Source organism: Ostrea edulis, chromosome 6 (assembly GCF_947568905.1).
Source record: "Ostrea edulis chromosome 6, xbOstEdul1.1, whole genome shotgun sequence".
Taxonomy (NCBI): Eukaryota; Metazoa; Mollusca; class Bivalvia; order Ostreida; family Ostreidae; genus Ostrea; species Ostrea edulis.
The window spans coordinates 35,772,718-35,789,713 of record NC_079169.1 but is presented as its reverse complement, the minus strand read 5'-3'; the positions used below and the strand labels follow the sequence as shown (position 1 = coordinate 35,789,713).

At 35.4% G+C, this 16,996-nt stretch overlaps 1 protein-coding gene across 1 annotated transcript in view; it reads left to right on the top strand.

Moving 5' to 3' along the window:
* The first annotated feature begins 5,435 nt into the window (after positions 1 to 5,435).
* Positions 5,436 to 16,996, top strand: part of LOC125683570 (uncharacterized) — a 127,346-nt gene continuing 115,785 nt past the window's right edge. Inside the window, exon 1 of the mRNA XM_056139454.1 lies at positions 5,436 to 5,535. The gene's annotated coding sequence lies outside the window, so the exon portion shown is untranslated. The remainder of the gene's footprint in view (positions 5,536 to 16,996) is intronic.

Genomic DNA, 16,996 nt, shown 5'->3' with positions numbered 1-16,996 from the left:
TCTGATCAATCTTCATTGGCTTCCCGTTGATTATCGTATCCAGTACAAAATTCTCCTTTATGTGTTTAAAAGTCTACACAACCTGGCTCCAGGATATCTAACGGAACTCATTATTCCATACAACCCGACAAGAGCCCTGCGTTCAGAAACCGCAAATCTATTAACTGTACCATCAGTCAGAACTAAGACCTACGGTGAACGCAGATTCGACAAGGCTGCATCCACACTCTAGAACAATCTGCCTAGCCAGCTCAGAAACGCCAAAAATCTTGAATGTTTTAAATGTCTGTTAAAAACTCTGTCAATCCTATAACCTTTAAACAGCTAAGTACTGTTGAATTTAATGAACTTTGGGCAAATTTGTGTTTTAGATTCCTTTGAGTGGTTTTACTTGTTTGTTTTCCAAATATTTAGGACGTTGTATTCTTGCATCATATTTTATACTTTAAATTGTCTTGATTTGTACTTTTTATCCATTATGACATAATGTTGCATTCATGCTTATATGTGTAAGGATTATTCGTTGTGTATTCTATGGTTTTTCTTTTAATTATCAATTGTAAATTTTAGTATGTTGTACAGCGCTTTAGAGTATTTTTAGATAAGGCGCTATATAAGTGTACTTTTATTATTATTATTATTTTTATTATAATTCAAAGTCATTATATGGTCTTGATAAGGATATAACTTCATTGAACATTGTTAGTTGGATATGGTTTAACGTCCCCATTGAGAATTTTTCACTCATATGGAGACGTCACCATTGCCGGTGAAGGGCTGCAAAATTTAGGCTTATGCTCGGCGCTTACAGCCTTTGAACAGGAAAGGATCTTTATCGTGCCACACCTGCTGTGACACGGGACCTCGCATTTGCGTTCGCATCCGAAGGACCGCCCCCATTTAGTTGCCTCTTACGACAAGTAAAGGGAACTGAGGACCTCTTCTAACTCGGATCCCCAGACGTTGACGACAAATTAACAAACTTAATGAAGATTACGAACAGTGATTAATCTCATATTTACCATAAAGAATACAAAATTAAGAGAAAGGGAAATACGGACTCCCGAACATATGAAATGTGGGATCAGGTGCTTAAAAGGGGTAATCATTCCCTATGACCGGTCACAGGCACTGTGGGCCTTATATCTTCATCAGGTAAATGAGGTAATCCGTAGTCAAAATCAGTATGTAAAGAACGGCATAATAGTTGGTATGAAACACTCCAGACAACATTCAAATTAATGAAATAAAAGGCAATAAAGATTCTTCTACATCTGCTTCATCGAGAAGATCACTGGATTAGGACCCTAGGTACTGCATTTCCATATGGATGCAATGATAATGTATATGATATGGGATAGTTAACTAGTCCACAAGGAAAGAATGTGAATGTGATGGGACTCTTTCCCAAAATTCAAAGACGGAAAGGCAGTCATGGGCATCGTTCATATAAAATACCAAGTACAAATGATGTCACGTTTGATTCACTTTTACCTTACGTCAACAGACAATTAGGTCCACTTCATATTTGTACAAAACTTTACTCTGCTCCATTGAGAGTTTTACATACGTTATTTGAAGAGGCCACAGCAAGCCTATCCTTGGATTTTTCAACACCTGAATATAGACTGAACTCTATGATTATGGATGTTGCCAATCACAGGCTCTTTAAATCACCACGGGTCATGGATGATATTCCCTCCAAATCATGCCGCCAGTTCCTTAAGCTCAAATTTACAAACAAAGGAATAGATGCCGTCAACATAAGCAACATTCTTCGTCATAAAAGAGTTCAGTCTTGTATTCTAACATATTTCAAGTTGAAGTCTACACCCTGTATTTCCTACAAATATACATCTGCTATTTTATCGAAACATTTTAATTACAAACAAACTTTACAGTGCCTAGATATAGACCATCTTATACTTAATCTACCTACGTGTTCTTGTTCTTCATCTTCTTTCAACTATAGTCCAGCTGGACATGTCATTACTGGTGATGTTGATGTAGTTGAAAACGAGGACCTCAAATCACTTATTCTAAAAGGTCCCAGATACAGAGAATCTCGTTCTTTCAATTGGCGACAGAACTTTATCTCTCTTATGAATTCTGTCGCAGATTATGACAGACGATGGGCTAAATGTGAAAAAGAAGAACTTGATACATTGTCATAATGGATTAAAAGTATAAGAGGAATATTAAAATTCCGCATTAGAAATTAAAACAAAAATACTTACAATCTATCATTCTGTGTTAAGCAAACTAGAAGTGATATAAGAATTAAATAGGTTACATGAGATTCCAGCCAACAAAGCTTGTAACAACATTGTCTTTGTTTTTAAGGCTCATTATTTCAACTGTAGTTTAAACGAGCGTTGCATTAATTCCACGTTTGGTAATCGTACTTAAACTCCAACTGTTCTTTCAAAAGATGAAATTATTCAAAACCATATTTCAATTTTAGACACATTTGATATTTCAGTCACTGGGTCAAATGAATATAAGTTACCGTACCTATACTGGATTCCTAAACTACATAAAATCCTTACAAACAATGAAACATTACTGGATCCAGTAAGTGCTCTATCAAGCCCCTATCTATGCTCCTCACGAAAATATTAACAGCTGTGAAGGAGAAACCTTTGAAACATACTGTGCAACTACATAAGCCAGAAGTGGTATAAATCAAATGTAGATTCGAAAAAATTCTAAAGAACTTTTAGTAAACTTGAAACTTTTCTCAAATCAACATCAAAGTCTATTACTTTTCAACACTTTACACGACCATTCCTCAGGATAAATCAAAGACTAGACTTTGTGTCATCATAGACAAAATGGAACATGGAAATATTCATATCTAGTGATCAGTCATCCAAAACATTACTGTTAAACACCACTCTGATGCCAGGCACAAGTATACTGAAGTTGAAATAAAAAAAATCCTCATTGAGAAAATCGTCGTGGACGTTGGTGATCAGGTCTTCCAATAGTATGTTGGAAATCCCATGAGCACGAATTGTGCTTCTTTGTTAGCTGATCTGTGTTTAATTTCATATGAAGCAGAATGTATTAAAAACTTATACGTGAGAAGAAAAATCTCTTGCTGTGGCCTTCAATTCGACATTTAGATATATTGACGACGTGTTTTTCTATCAACTATAATCACTTTCATTCATATGTCGATTCAATATATCTTTGTGAGCTCGAAATAAAAGACACCACAGAGTCGTCCACTTCAGCTTCATAATTAGATATTTTATTGAAAGTAGATATTAGCGGCAAACTAACAACTCAACTTTATGACAAATGGGATGATTTCAGTTTCTCCAATGTCAACTTCCCATATTTATTTAGATACTTCTATATTATATATTATTATATACAACCTATCATTGGGTCAAATGATGTCTGACGTGTTTCATGCCAATTGTTAGACCGTTCTTGGCACACGGATTTTGACTACGGATAACTTTGTTTACCTGATCAAGATATAGAGTTCATGGCCGGTGTGACCGGTCGACAGGGGATGCTTACTCCTCCTAGGTACATGATTCCACCTCTGGTGTGTCCAGGGATCCGTCTTTGCCCAACTATTTATTTTGTATTGCTTATAGGAGTTATGAGATTGATAACTGTTTGTTGTCTTCGCCTTTCATTTGGCAATATTCCATTATCACCTCAACTATTATTTCTCAACTTATTCGATACACAAGGGCTTGTTCTGCGTACGTTCAGTTTTTAAATCGAGGCAAGCTACTGATAAATAAGTTTATGGTACAAGAGTTTCAACAGTCTCGTTTTAAAGTCAACATTTGGCAACTTCTATGGTCGTTATAACGATCTACTTTGCCAATACAACCTACCATTGGGTCAAATGCTGTCTGACGTGTTTCATACCGATTGTTAGACCGTTCTTGGCACACTGATTTTGACTACGGATAACTTTGTTTACCTGATCAAGATATAGAGTTCACGGCGGGTGTGAGCCCTATATCATGATCAGGTAAACGGAGTTATCCGTAGTCAAAATCAGTGTGTCAAGAACGGCCTAGCAATCGGTATGAAACATATCATACAGCATTTGACCCAATGATAGATTGTATTGACGATCATAGAATTTGCGAAATGCTGACTTCAATCGAGACTGTTGAAACCCCTGTACCATGAACTTGTTTGTAAGTAGCTTGGTCGATTTAAAAATTGACTATACGTAGAACAAGCTCTTGCGTATCAAATCAGTTGAGAGATATAAACACCATATACAGATGATAATGGAATATTGCTACATAAATATGGGAAGTTGACGATGGAGAAGCTGAAATCATCCCGTTTGTCATGCAGTTGAGTTGTCAGTTTGCCGTTAATGTCTACTTTCAATAAAATATCTAAGCAGAAGTGGACGACTCTGTGGTGTCTTTTATTTCGAGCTCACAGTGATATATCGAATCGATATATGAATGAAAGTTATCATTGTTAATAGAGAAAACGTCGTTGATATATCTAAATGTCGAATTGAAGGCCACAGCAAGAGATGTAAGATGAAGCATACTTTCTACCCAGGAAGGTACTTCCAATTATCAAATTTGTTTGGTTACTGATGAGACGTGAAGATAACGAACATTGATCAATCTCATCAATCCAATAAAAATGCAAGATTAAGAGTAGAGGAAACATGGACCCCTAGAAACACATGAGGTGGGATCGCTTGGCCGGGGGGGGGGGGGGGGGGGGTACGTATCAATTGTTGACCGGTTACACCTGCAGTTCAGCCTTCTATCTTGACGCGTTGTATACATTAATATTTAAAGAACGGAATACAGTGAGACAGCATTGCACATTGTGTTTACCTTGCCTGATAAGTTAGACGAGAAAGATACGATCTGATATTTTCCGTCACAACTAAACGCAGGTGAGTGGTTTATTAATGATAAGAGGAAAATTAAATCCTTTCTTACTGTTTCTTAAATGAAATAATTCCCATCAATCATTTAGTGCGAATTGTTGCTTATAATTAGTGAAATGATTACTTAGGATGAACGAGTACATTGTATTTTATGTTTCTAAGGACATGGACGATGAGGTTTGCAAAGAAAAAAGATGTCAGATTTAATGACGAAAATTGAAAAAAAACTCGAATGTACAAAATATTCGCCAATCATTAGTTTTTAGTTTGAACAAATATACTATTAGAAAATGGAAAGTTGGTACGAGCAACAACAAATTCGCTTGGTTGTTTGAACTAGTTCGCTGTTGATCTGTAGTAATTGGACGCTTATTTCATACCTTGGATTTATCGAATTTTATCACCACAACATATCGCGGACAGGAAATCAATCAAAATGTAAAACTGGTTAGATATCAAAGTATGCTCCTTAAGTGTCAGAGTATAGTGCATGTGGAAATGTGTGTATGACGATAGGATACAATTTCAGGTGCATGGGGCTCGTTTAATGTTAGTGATCATCTGTTCTACGACCACGGCAGGCTACTTGTTAACTGCGTTGACGTAAAGGGGTTTCAACATTCTGTTTTCAAGTAAGGTTTGCAACATTTTAACATATAGTCAAGAAAGTCATGTTGCATATCAGTATGTTCAGTAGGGATTTATCTTTAAAAAATTATTTTCTAAAAAAAAAATTGCCCCTGAGTTTTATTTTTTTTTACCAGATGGGCTTAATTTTGTGATGTTTCACATTTTCTAGATCGTTCTACTAAAGGGAATACTAATGATATAAAAACTACACATGGCAAACTTATGGGGTAAAGAGCAAGTAGAAGTTTTTAAAAAAGTATTATCTATCAGATTATACTAATTAGTAAAAGAAATTTTAATTCAAAACACAAAAATAGCACTTTTTATATCTTGAATAAAATTCAAATTGGTTGCCATGCCAAGAAAAAATCACATTGAGCAGCTTTACAAGGTCTACGTCAGAAACAATTAACGTTTAACGTAATATTTGGATATAAACATTTATAAAAGCAAATAAAACTAGAGATTGGTTTTATGAAAAACAAATGTCTCCCCAGCTCCCCAAATTGAGAGTGCTCGAAATGAAAGCTCCTCCCCTTAATGTACTCCATGGTATAGAGGAGAAAGAATGAGCAGGAATATAGACATTATAAACTCCCATAAGCCACATAAAAGTGTTCACAAACTATGTTACACCCTCTACCCCCCAGATCCACTATAACTATAAGGAAAACAAGTGGATCATCCTGTCCCTACAAAATGCACATCTGCAAATGGCAATGAAGTATTGTATAAATTTTCAAGTCTACCGGATAAGCCATATAGGAGGAGAAGCGTTCATAAGCTATTTTAACATCCTCCATCCCTCTTAGATCAACTATCACTTTTACGAAAATAATTGGAACCTCCCGTCCCACAAATATGCACATATGCAAATGGCAATGAAGCATTGTACAAAGTTTCAAATCCATCCAATAAGCCATATAGGAGGAGAAGTGTTCACAAGCTATTTTACATCCTGCACCCCTATTAGATCCACTATAACTTTTACAAAAATAATTGGATCCTCCTGTCCCGACAATATGCACATCTTCACAAATGACAATGAAACACTATACAAAGTTTTAAATCAATCAGATAACCCATATAGGAGAAGTGTTCACAAGCTATTTTTCCACCACTCTTAGATCCACTATAACGTTTAGAAAATTCATTGGTTCCCACCCAGTTTCGAAATATAGAGATTCCCGTTATGCCAATTAAGAATAACTATGTACAAAATTTCTCACAATATGGTACCCGAATATCTGAAGGAAATTTTACCAAATATTCGTTCACATGAATCAAATTACGTTACAAGACAATCGCAAAATTATGGCATTCCTAAATGCAGATTAAACATCTATAAATCATCTTTTGTAGCAAGAGGGGTACGCGAATGGAATTCCTTGCCCCTTGGAATAAGGCAATCTACGACACTAAGCTCGTTTAAAAATTGTTTACGCCTCCAAAAATCGCACCTTCCATCGTTTTTTTCTTTCGGAGAACGCTATTGGAACGTAATCCATACGAGACTAAGACACAACTGTGTATTGAATATAGATTTATTTAGATGTAACATCATTGACAGTCCTTTGTGTACTTGTGATAAAGTAGAAGATGCTTACCATTTCTTTTTCTCATGTGCAAAATAACTGCCCCAAGAAATGACCTATTTAATGCTATATTTAGAATGGATAATTTGCATATAGTAGACACGCATGTATTATTATGGGGAGATAACGCAATCAGTACCACAGAAAATGAAGAATTATTTTCTTATGTTCAGTTATTTCTAAAGAGATCTGGTCGTTTTTAGTTGATGGAATTTGCATAACGATTACTTTGTACGAACTACATGCATATATTAATAAATTGTACATACATGAATATATTAATCAATTGTACTTATATATCTACAGATATAATTTATTATATAATTATTTTATGAAAGCTAATCATTTTTTATCTTTGATACCTTTGTGTTTCATTTCTTGAACATTATCATATATGTAATCAATTGTTACAGGAGAGGGCGTTCTAAGTTTTAAGAACTTGTGCTCAATCCGTTTGTTATAACATCCAGACAATAAAATATGTTCAAATCAACGTTCAATATTTGCACACCCATAACCCTAGGGGGATGGAGAAGACCTGAAATTTATTATTTATATCACCCTTGTCCCTAACATGTTTCATACCAAATTGGAATTAGAAGGACAGTTATCAAAAATTGAAGAAGTTAATAATGTTCAGTTGATATACACGGCAGACGACGCTGACCAGCTGCAACAGGTCACCTAAGTTTACCCAAATACATGTATTAATTCTTGTTAAACATTATCCTGGACATTATTTCATAATTTTTATTTATTAGTAAGAAATGCGATAATAAATTATTAGGCTCTCTCACTTTTACATGTTGTGTCAAATTGAAACGATGTACAATTTTGTAGAATATACACATCATTTAATAACTTTTAAAGTGATGACTTAACAACGATGCTGATTGGTTGAAAAATTCGATTGATTTCTGTGTCAAAATTTCGTTCGGAGTTCATCTGCACTAAGCACGCGGGACTACTTTTCTCTGGAATGCGTCTTCCCCGTTCTAATTTTAGCGTTATTTATAGAACGGGATTTTCCTCACAAGCATTACACAAGCATTATATATAACGAAATGCATTCGTTTGATTGTTTTTCATTGCTATAAAAAAATAAGCACAACTAAAGATATGAATAAAATACAAATTAATTTAAGGAAACAACATACATAGGCGATGACGTGGTAGTATAATAAACTTGATGACGTAGACCACTTACTGGTAGAAGCAGACCGATTACACGAGTTTCCGGTATGACTAATCTGTTTTACGAGATCGATAACATGACGGAGCAAGTGGCGACTTCTGATCTGGTAAATATTAATGAAATTGAACTGCGTTATATGGGGCTCAGTCAACGAGTGCGTTTTAGATGAAGAGGTGTTGAACTTTTTACTCGATATTGAAATGGAGCCGAGTTGCATTCCACCGTTCCAACGACACAACCAGTGGTCAACGTCTTCTCCAGCACAATGCAGCATAAATCCAGTCACCACTTGTTATCTTCCTTTATATTTAATTCAGCTTTTAACCATTACACCTTTGATTTGGCGTATAATCCATTTAAATCTGCACAGTAACTGTACCTGACCTGAACGTTTTGTTGTTGTTTTCATTCTTACAGATATGTATTCCTACGCGTCATTTCAAAAACGTTAATTCAAGCTTTTTGATGGGAGAAACTATTTGTTTTTCTATCTTAAAAACATAATTAAATGATAAGAAATAAAACTTATAATTTTTTGTTTGATGCATGTATCAAACGAAACATTGGACGGAAAACTTTTTCATCAATGCGCTACGCATTTCTTGAGTATATACAACATGCCCAAGCAAAAGTAAAGAAATGAGAAATCGGTAATTTTCTACCTTGTTTTGAAACTTTAAAAGGAGCAAATCCTATATCAGATCTCAGTATATTGAAGTCGTCTATCATTATCCATTGAGAGATGCGTTCGTTATCTTCACCTTTCTATTTATGTTATTGTCGAGATGAAGGGCACAACAAGATAGTTGTCTTTTTATGCGCAAATGTGTGGAAAAATGTACCTTATAAGTATACAAAACAGGTCAGCTAATAATGTAATTCCATCCCAGACCATAAAGCTCTCTCCGCTGAATAGAATGCGTTGAATAATGCAGGCGTCAGGCACAACGATAGGATGGAACACGACCGCCACTGCTGTCGAGATGAAATCTCGACCTGTCCGTAAACAGAACTTATGCCCAATCTCTGTTATTGAAAGGACGATGTTTCCTACACCACGCTAACCTCAGAACACGGTGACGCCAGATCAGTACAGCACGGATAGCAGGACATCGAGGATGGATGTTAGCTTCTTGCAATTTATTCCTTACGGTACGAAGACACCCATTGATACCTAGGGATGCTTCTAGTGATCAAAAAAGGCGATTGGAATCGGTAACACAAATGTCTGTATATACGTATCTTACAGACATCACATACGGACGTCCTTACATCCTGAACGGTCCCAATTTGCTGATATCGTCTCAATAAAGCATGAAACTTCCTTGCCACAATGTTTTGAGACATTCCAGCTTCCGCCATCCTTATAGTACGTACACGATAATTTCAATCATGCGAGACATCTCTCAATCAAAATTTTGATCAAAAAACCCAATGTTTTTTCTCTGCAGTACATTGGATACTGTCAATGAATGTCCGAAATTCTAATCTATTACTAACCATGTGTCGCTTAGACTCGAAACTTCAGAAAAACGTGCTGTGGCCATTAAGGCAAATCGAACGCGATATTTAACAAATTGAGTACTCAAACATGCGTTTAGTTTATTAAACTAAACCCTTAAGAATAAAGAGAGATCGAAGAATATTTTTTAAGTTTTTATTCATTTTTTTTTATAGCAGATGCTGTTGCATAGATCGTTTTATTCTTTGGAAGATGTTCTGACAATGGTAAATGTAATTTTTAAAAAAAATCATCCTTGGCTTTACTCTTCTCGTTACATTTAATTTTCATTTTATACATACAATTAAAACGTCGAGAGCTTGTGTTTTGTAAGCAGTGTTGTTTTATGGTTACGTAATACTTCCTGTCTTCACGCGTGTTCAATCCGAGTTTTGAAATGCACGGGTTTTACGAGGAATTGTCAGTTCGAAGCGGCATGGTTTATCTGCAAATTCTACCTGAAACTTGGCCAAATTGAAGGCGCACCACCCCACCCCCCTTATATTAAGAATTGTTATTTATTCTGTCATTCATCTTTCATTTATTGCAAAGTAAAAAAATTTAGAAATGAAATAAAAATTACACAGATCCAAGCCTACGATAAATCAATGAATTCAATTGCGAAAAATAATGATAAACAAAAAAGATTTTGGGGCGAGATCAAAAGTTCAATGTCTGACAAAAAACTAAATTCACATAGTTTTTACCAAGACACCCCCCCCCCCCCCTCTCCCCCATAAAACTAAATATGATGACTGTTGAAACTATTCGATTAACAGGTAAGGACAAACGAGTATAAATAACACTCTGTATACCTTTTCCATTGTTTATTCACAAAAGAAAGTGTACATTAAAACTATTTTAAAATGTTAATGAAAATGTAATTTTATCATGTGGTTTTTAACAGTCACTTGCTTTTGGTGGGTTTTTTTCTATTTCCACTAATATCTAATCGATATCGGATGACAGAAACTTGCGGAAGTTTTCATCCCCCTCCCCCTCACTATTTGAATTTAGATTTTTATCCGACATCGATCTTTAAATCTCGCCCCTTTCACATATACTTCATTTTGCCAATCATTTCATTTAAAATCTAATAAAATGTTTTATTTCGTGTCCATTATTGACTTCATTTGTTTCGGTAAATTTTTATGTAGTATGATTTTTTAAGGTTGCGTAATCTGAGCGTTCGAGTTTTGAAAGGCACGGTTTTGACTAGGGTATCTTTATCAACACTACAAATGACCAAATTGAAAATGTACACACATTTCCTCTCTCATTTAAAATAATAATGTTGTTGTGTTAACCTCGCAGGAGAATACATATACATATGTCTTTTAGAAAATATCCCCCCCCCCTCCATTTTTTATACTTTGTTTGATATACCTAACTTATGCATATCACGAAATTGACGATGTAATTTGTGATGGGTTTTACCCCCCCCCCCCCCTTTCTGATGCTACTTTAAAATAAAATGGTCATCTTCCTGATGATCAGTAATCTTCATAACCCTGTAGATATATGATCAATTAAAATAATCAAATAAAATAATAAAACTAAACATGAATAATTCTTCTGCAATACCGCGTTAGATTTTTCCCGTTATACAGTAAACAATTTGGAGCTGCGTTGCAGTAGTGTATCCCCTAATCTATCTCTTTCCTACTGTTGGAACTATCAAATAAATCTGACAAATCGCTCGTTTTATCACTATTTTGTCTTACAACCCAAAAGATATTAAAAAAATTAACACTTTTCGCTGTATCAACGATAAAATGCAGTCAAAACAAATGCGCATTGAAAGTGCGTTAAAGTGCGTGATTGTGGGGCAAAGGTATATGCGTTAAAGTGCGTGATTGTGGGGAAGGGGGTTAAGTATACACAGTTTGTTTTTGCGATAGTATATCATAATATAATTCAATCTTAATACGAGATTTTCGAGATACGGATCTACTCTTACTTTTATCGCGCGTTGAACGTAATTTGTAGGGCATGTCACTTCCGGATTACAATAACAAGTAAGTAAACAAGCATGGAATACTTCAATTGCTATCAAATTCCTGCACTGAAATTATATATTTCAAAGATAGGAATCAATACAACCATTTATAGGAAAGTGTATTTGATTAAATCATGTGAGTTGGCGAGAGAAATAAATCTAGGGAATGTCTTGAGGATACCGGTAAAACTTCATGCCTTGCATCCAAGGATACGCATCTAAATGCGCCTTTTCCCTTCCATTTAATTTACACCCAGGTACTAAGCACCAAGAGTGACTTGGGTCGTCATCGTTGGACTGCGCATAGCTCTATACGGGCCGTCTGCTAGCATATCACCATTTGTATCGATGTCAACTTTGCCCTACAATTGGTTACTATCACGCGACCGCGGTGTGTAAAGGTCAATTCTAATCGGTCGTTCCAGCACATCCCGAAAGTTCCGTATTTAGTAACCCTGTCGTGAACTCTTAAGTGTAAAATGTCACAATAAATGCTGACTCTAAGACCAAGTATTAAAGGAGAACATAAAGTCTTTCTCGACTGTAAATTTAGTCAAAATGTATTTTTTAATAAAAAGTCTAACGTTTTTTTTGTATGAAGCTGAAAACAATATTTTCACTTGAGAAAACCTTATATACACATATACTTTGATATCTGACACTTTTACATCCATTGATTTCATAATCAATACAGAGAATTGCAAAACATTTCTAAGTAATCATGATGGTCCAGATATTTGACTTCTGTTTTGCCAAGATGAACAGACAGTTTATTATGGAGAGAATTTTTAACATAAAATATAGAATTATCATCGGCATATAAAATCAACACACTAATAGACATATCATTGACATAAATTAAAATGCTCCCCCCTGAGGTACTCCACAATTTATAAAATTATAATTAGAGGTTACATTGTTGACACTATTATTGTCTACCAGATAGTTGTAAAATAAATCACTCGGTGGATAAAACTTCTAAGATCTGAAAGTCACATAAGATTTCATGGTCAACAGTGTCAAATGCTTTATGTAAGTTCAACATCGCAATACCAGTAGAAAGCCCTATCGTAGTATTGCTTCTTATAAAATCTAGCATTTGTATCAAATAAGTATCTGTAGATAAATGGTTTCTAAATCCTGAATGGTAAGAATAAAACCAATGATTACTGTTCTAAACTTGTATATGTTGTACATAGACACATTACCCAGTATCTTTGACATCATACTTTTAGAAATTCATTTCAAAATTAAGGATTATCTCCCTCACGCATAGCTCTTATCCTTAGACGAATTTGACTCCACTTTTTTGGCACACTGTTTTCCCCTATAATAGCTCTAAAACCTCAGTGTTATTTCGGATTTCAAACATTTCGGTTGAGCATCACTGAAGAGACATTATTTGTCGAAATGCGCATCTGGTGCTTCAAAATTGGTACCGTATAAGTTTTACACATCGGGCTGTCTAAAGTTAATTCTACGTTTAACGTCACCCGCGCGCGTAGGTTTCGGCGAAATTGCCGTTTTGAAAAAACAAACAAATCCGGATTTGAAGTAGTCGTTCAGGTTCGGTTTTTCATTTACCGACTTAATTCTACATCCCGTGTAAGAGGAAAACGCACTGAAAAATTGAATCAGAGGTCCTAAAATGAAGAAAATGGAAGTATATGCCACTAATATGTTTTACGGCGTGACCGTGTTTGAGGGCGAAGCAAACAAATTTTGGCATTAGTATCTATATCCAAAACAGAACAAAAACAACCCGAAGTTAGCAGGGCCGTAAATTAACCTTCAATTTGGAGGAGGCAGGAAATTAGGCGGGGGTCTGGGGGCCGCCCAGGCCCCCAGACGCTGAGCACATTTTGTGCACACTGAACACGTTTCGTGCAAAATCCTTGATTCTAGGGCCTTCTAAGATGTTACTTGACTAACTCATTCTAAAAGAAAGATTTGGAATGCTTTTTAAGGGAGGTATCATGTTCTTAGTTATTGGAAACAACATAAATTCTAATGAACTTTAAATTTTATTTATTTTTTGCTCAAAAGTTGGAGGAGGCAGCTGCTTCCTCCGCCTCCATGTAATTTACGGCCCTGGTTAGTACGAGGACGGAGCTGTATCAAAGCATCCTAATTTTGGATATTTGATCCGCCTATATATTGAACGCGGGAAATATAACGCAATTGATGTAAACAGTACATTGTGACGTCATATTCAGCGTCGTTATTTAGCAAATTTCCAAACATAGCGTTTCAACCACAACAACAAACATGGCGTTAATGGTGGAGTGATTATATATGATTAAGAAAATAAGATTTACATGCTTTTACGGATTTTATGTGTAACATCTCAGAACGACGTGAACTAGGGTAGACGAGATTCAAAATGGAGGAATACATGTCCACGCGTTAATATTCGAATCGTCGCCATTGGTACCAAACTTTTCAAGTTCCATAGGTATGGTTTAATTTTTCATTATTTTCCTATATTTTCCTTTTAAACATGTATATACGTGTTACCTATAGGGAGAACTCCGCTCTCACGGCCCTTCGGGCCGTGAGAGGGCTTCGCCCTCTATTAAAGTAAAGAAAACGTACAAAGATGGTTTGAACCGAACTAATGTCAGCGAAATTCGTCGAGGCTGGATATTTGGACTGACGCCTCTTCCGAATGTCAGACCAGTGTCGCACAAAGTGATTCGGAAAATCTTGCCTGAAATTCAGCCGCTTTTTGCGATTAAAATGGGTTAAACTGAATTCCTTGATCGCTTCAACTTTTCGTCTTAGACATCCTATTAACTCCCTATCACATTTCATATTTACTTTCTCAACACTGAAGAGTTCCGATGTACTATTTCATGACAGTTTGTACTACGATTGGAAATACAGAACTTACTGATTGATAATTACTTTGTACAAAGCATTTAATCATAAAAATTAAAAGCACTAAAAAGAAAACTGTAATTATTTAATCAATTTATTTTAAGGCGTCCTAAACTATCGGAATCCTGTCTTGTATTTGTAGATGTGAAGGTACAATCCTGATCTTTTAGTTGTGGTACACCAGATTAGCATCTTCCTTTCAAAACTGATTAATAGTACATAGAAAATTGTATTTTAAAAAAAATCAACACAAAACAAAGTAAAGCATATTTTAAACTTTAAGATGTGTCATTATAAAAATGTATGAAATATTGTCATCATAATTTTAATTGTAACTGAGTCACATGTGTCTAGCAACTATTTCCACAAAAGGAAGTTTTCCTTTAGTTTGCTATGTTTGTGGTGATGAAAATCCATTGGATGTACCACCTGATATTATCGCAAGCCACTCCTCTGCTCACCCAATCTGCATGGTGTGTTCGCAGAAGGGATACAAACCCAGATTAAGGAAAAGGTCTTTGCTGGGAAAACGCAAAAATTGATTTGGACTTGAAAATCAAATCCCACAATGTGTTTAATTTGACATATTACGTTTTTGGTCACTAAATTGGGTGATGTCTATTTGAAATTGTTGATTTTGGGGTTACTGAATAGGTGATTTTCAATAAATACACATTTGTTTAAAATTTTTGTTTGTTTATTTTTTTCCTCCCTCCCTCGTAGGTTTTGAAGTTTTGAGGTGACGTTAAACGTAGAATTAATTTTGAACAGCCTCTAAGTACATAAAGAAACCTATAATTGTCAGCTTCCAGGAAACATCCCCTTTCAAAAAGAGATTTCACCCCTGCGGTTTTAAATGAAAGGTGAAGATCATAGATATACCCTTTCTATAATGTTAAAGAAAAATTCGAATAATAAACCTAACAAATTAATCTTCTAAAAAAAATTATATACCACAAATCATGACAATGTTTCATTTTTTACAGTATCCCCCCTTTCAATTGCACCCAATTACTGAGTCTGAGTGTTACGTATTTATGTATTATGAGAAAGTCCCGTCATATTCATTGTATTTCCATATAAACATTTTCTAAATGATTAATACATTTAAATGGAAAACAGTGTATATTGTTCTAATCTATTGTTCTCGTTGTCTACGAAATTTGTATTCAAAGTTGGACTGTTAGTATGATAACAAGATGGACGACTAATTTTAACTCCCAACGTAAATCAGTCCACAAACGTTACACTGAACTGCTTGGAAAACTTTAGAAGATTTACAAGTAAAAACATCATCAAGTTTTGGTATTGAAATTACATCCAGTAAGATTACTTATTATTCAATTCCCAGTGATTGATAAATCACCATTTTACAGTTTTTGACAAAAGATTTAGCTATATACCACATGTGAAAAAAACAATCATCGTAAATTCAATGACAAATCCCGCCACTGGATATTTTAGCATGTAATAACGAATTAACAGATTATACGTGCGTAAACAAGCAGGACTGGGTTTTATTGTAAAACCCGAACCTCTATTCATTGCAAATTGGAGTTTACTCTGTGTAGCCCGACAATTGAACAATCCATCTCAAATTCTCCTTCTACCACATGGCAAATTACAGAGGTTTCAATACATAAAAGGTGAAGATAACGAACAGTGATCAATTTCATAACTCCTATAAGCAATACAAAATACATAGTAGGGCAAACACGGACCCCTGGACTCATCAGAGGTGGGATCAGGTGCCTAGAAGGAGTAAGCATCCCCTGTCGACCGGTCACACCCGCCGTGAGCCCTATACCTCGATCAGGTATACGGAGTTATCCGTAATCAAAATCAGCGTGCCAAGAACGGCCTAACAATCGGTATCAAACACGTCAGACAGCATTTGACTCAATGATAGGTTGTATTGACGAACTAGATCGTTATGACGACCATAGAATTTGCGAAATGTTGACTTCAATCGAGGCTGTTGAAACCTCTGTACCATCAACTTGTTTGTCAGTAACTTGCCTCGATTCAAAAATTGACCATACGCAGAACAAGCTCTTGCGTATCGAATCAGTTGAGAGATATAAACATCATATGCAGGTGATTAGGGAATATTGCTACATAAATATGGGAAGTTGACAATGGAGAAGCTGAAATCATCCCGTTTGTCATACAGTCGAGTTGTCAGTTTGTCGTTCATGTCTACTTTAAATGAAATATCTAAGTATGAAGCAAAAGTGTACGACTCTGTGGTGTCTTTTATTTCGAGCTCACAGGGATATATTGGATCGACATA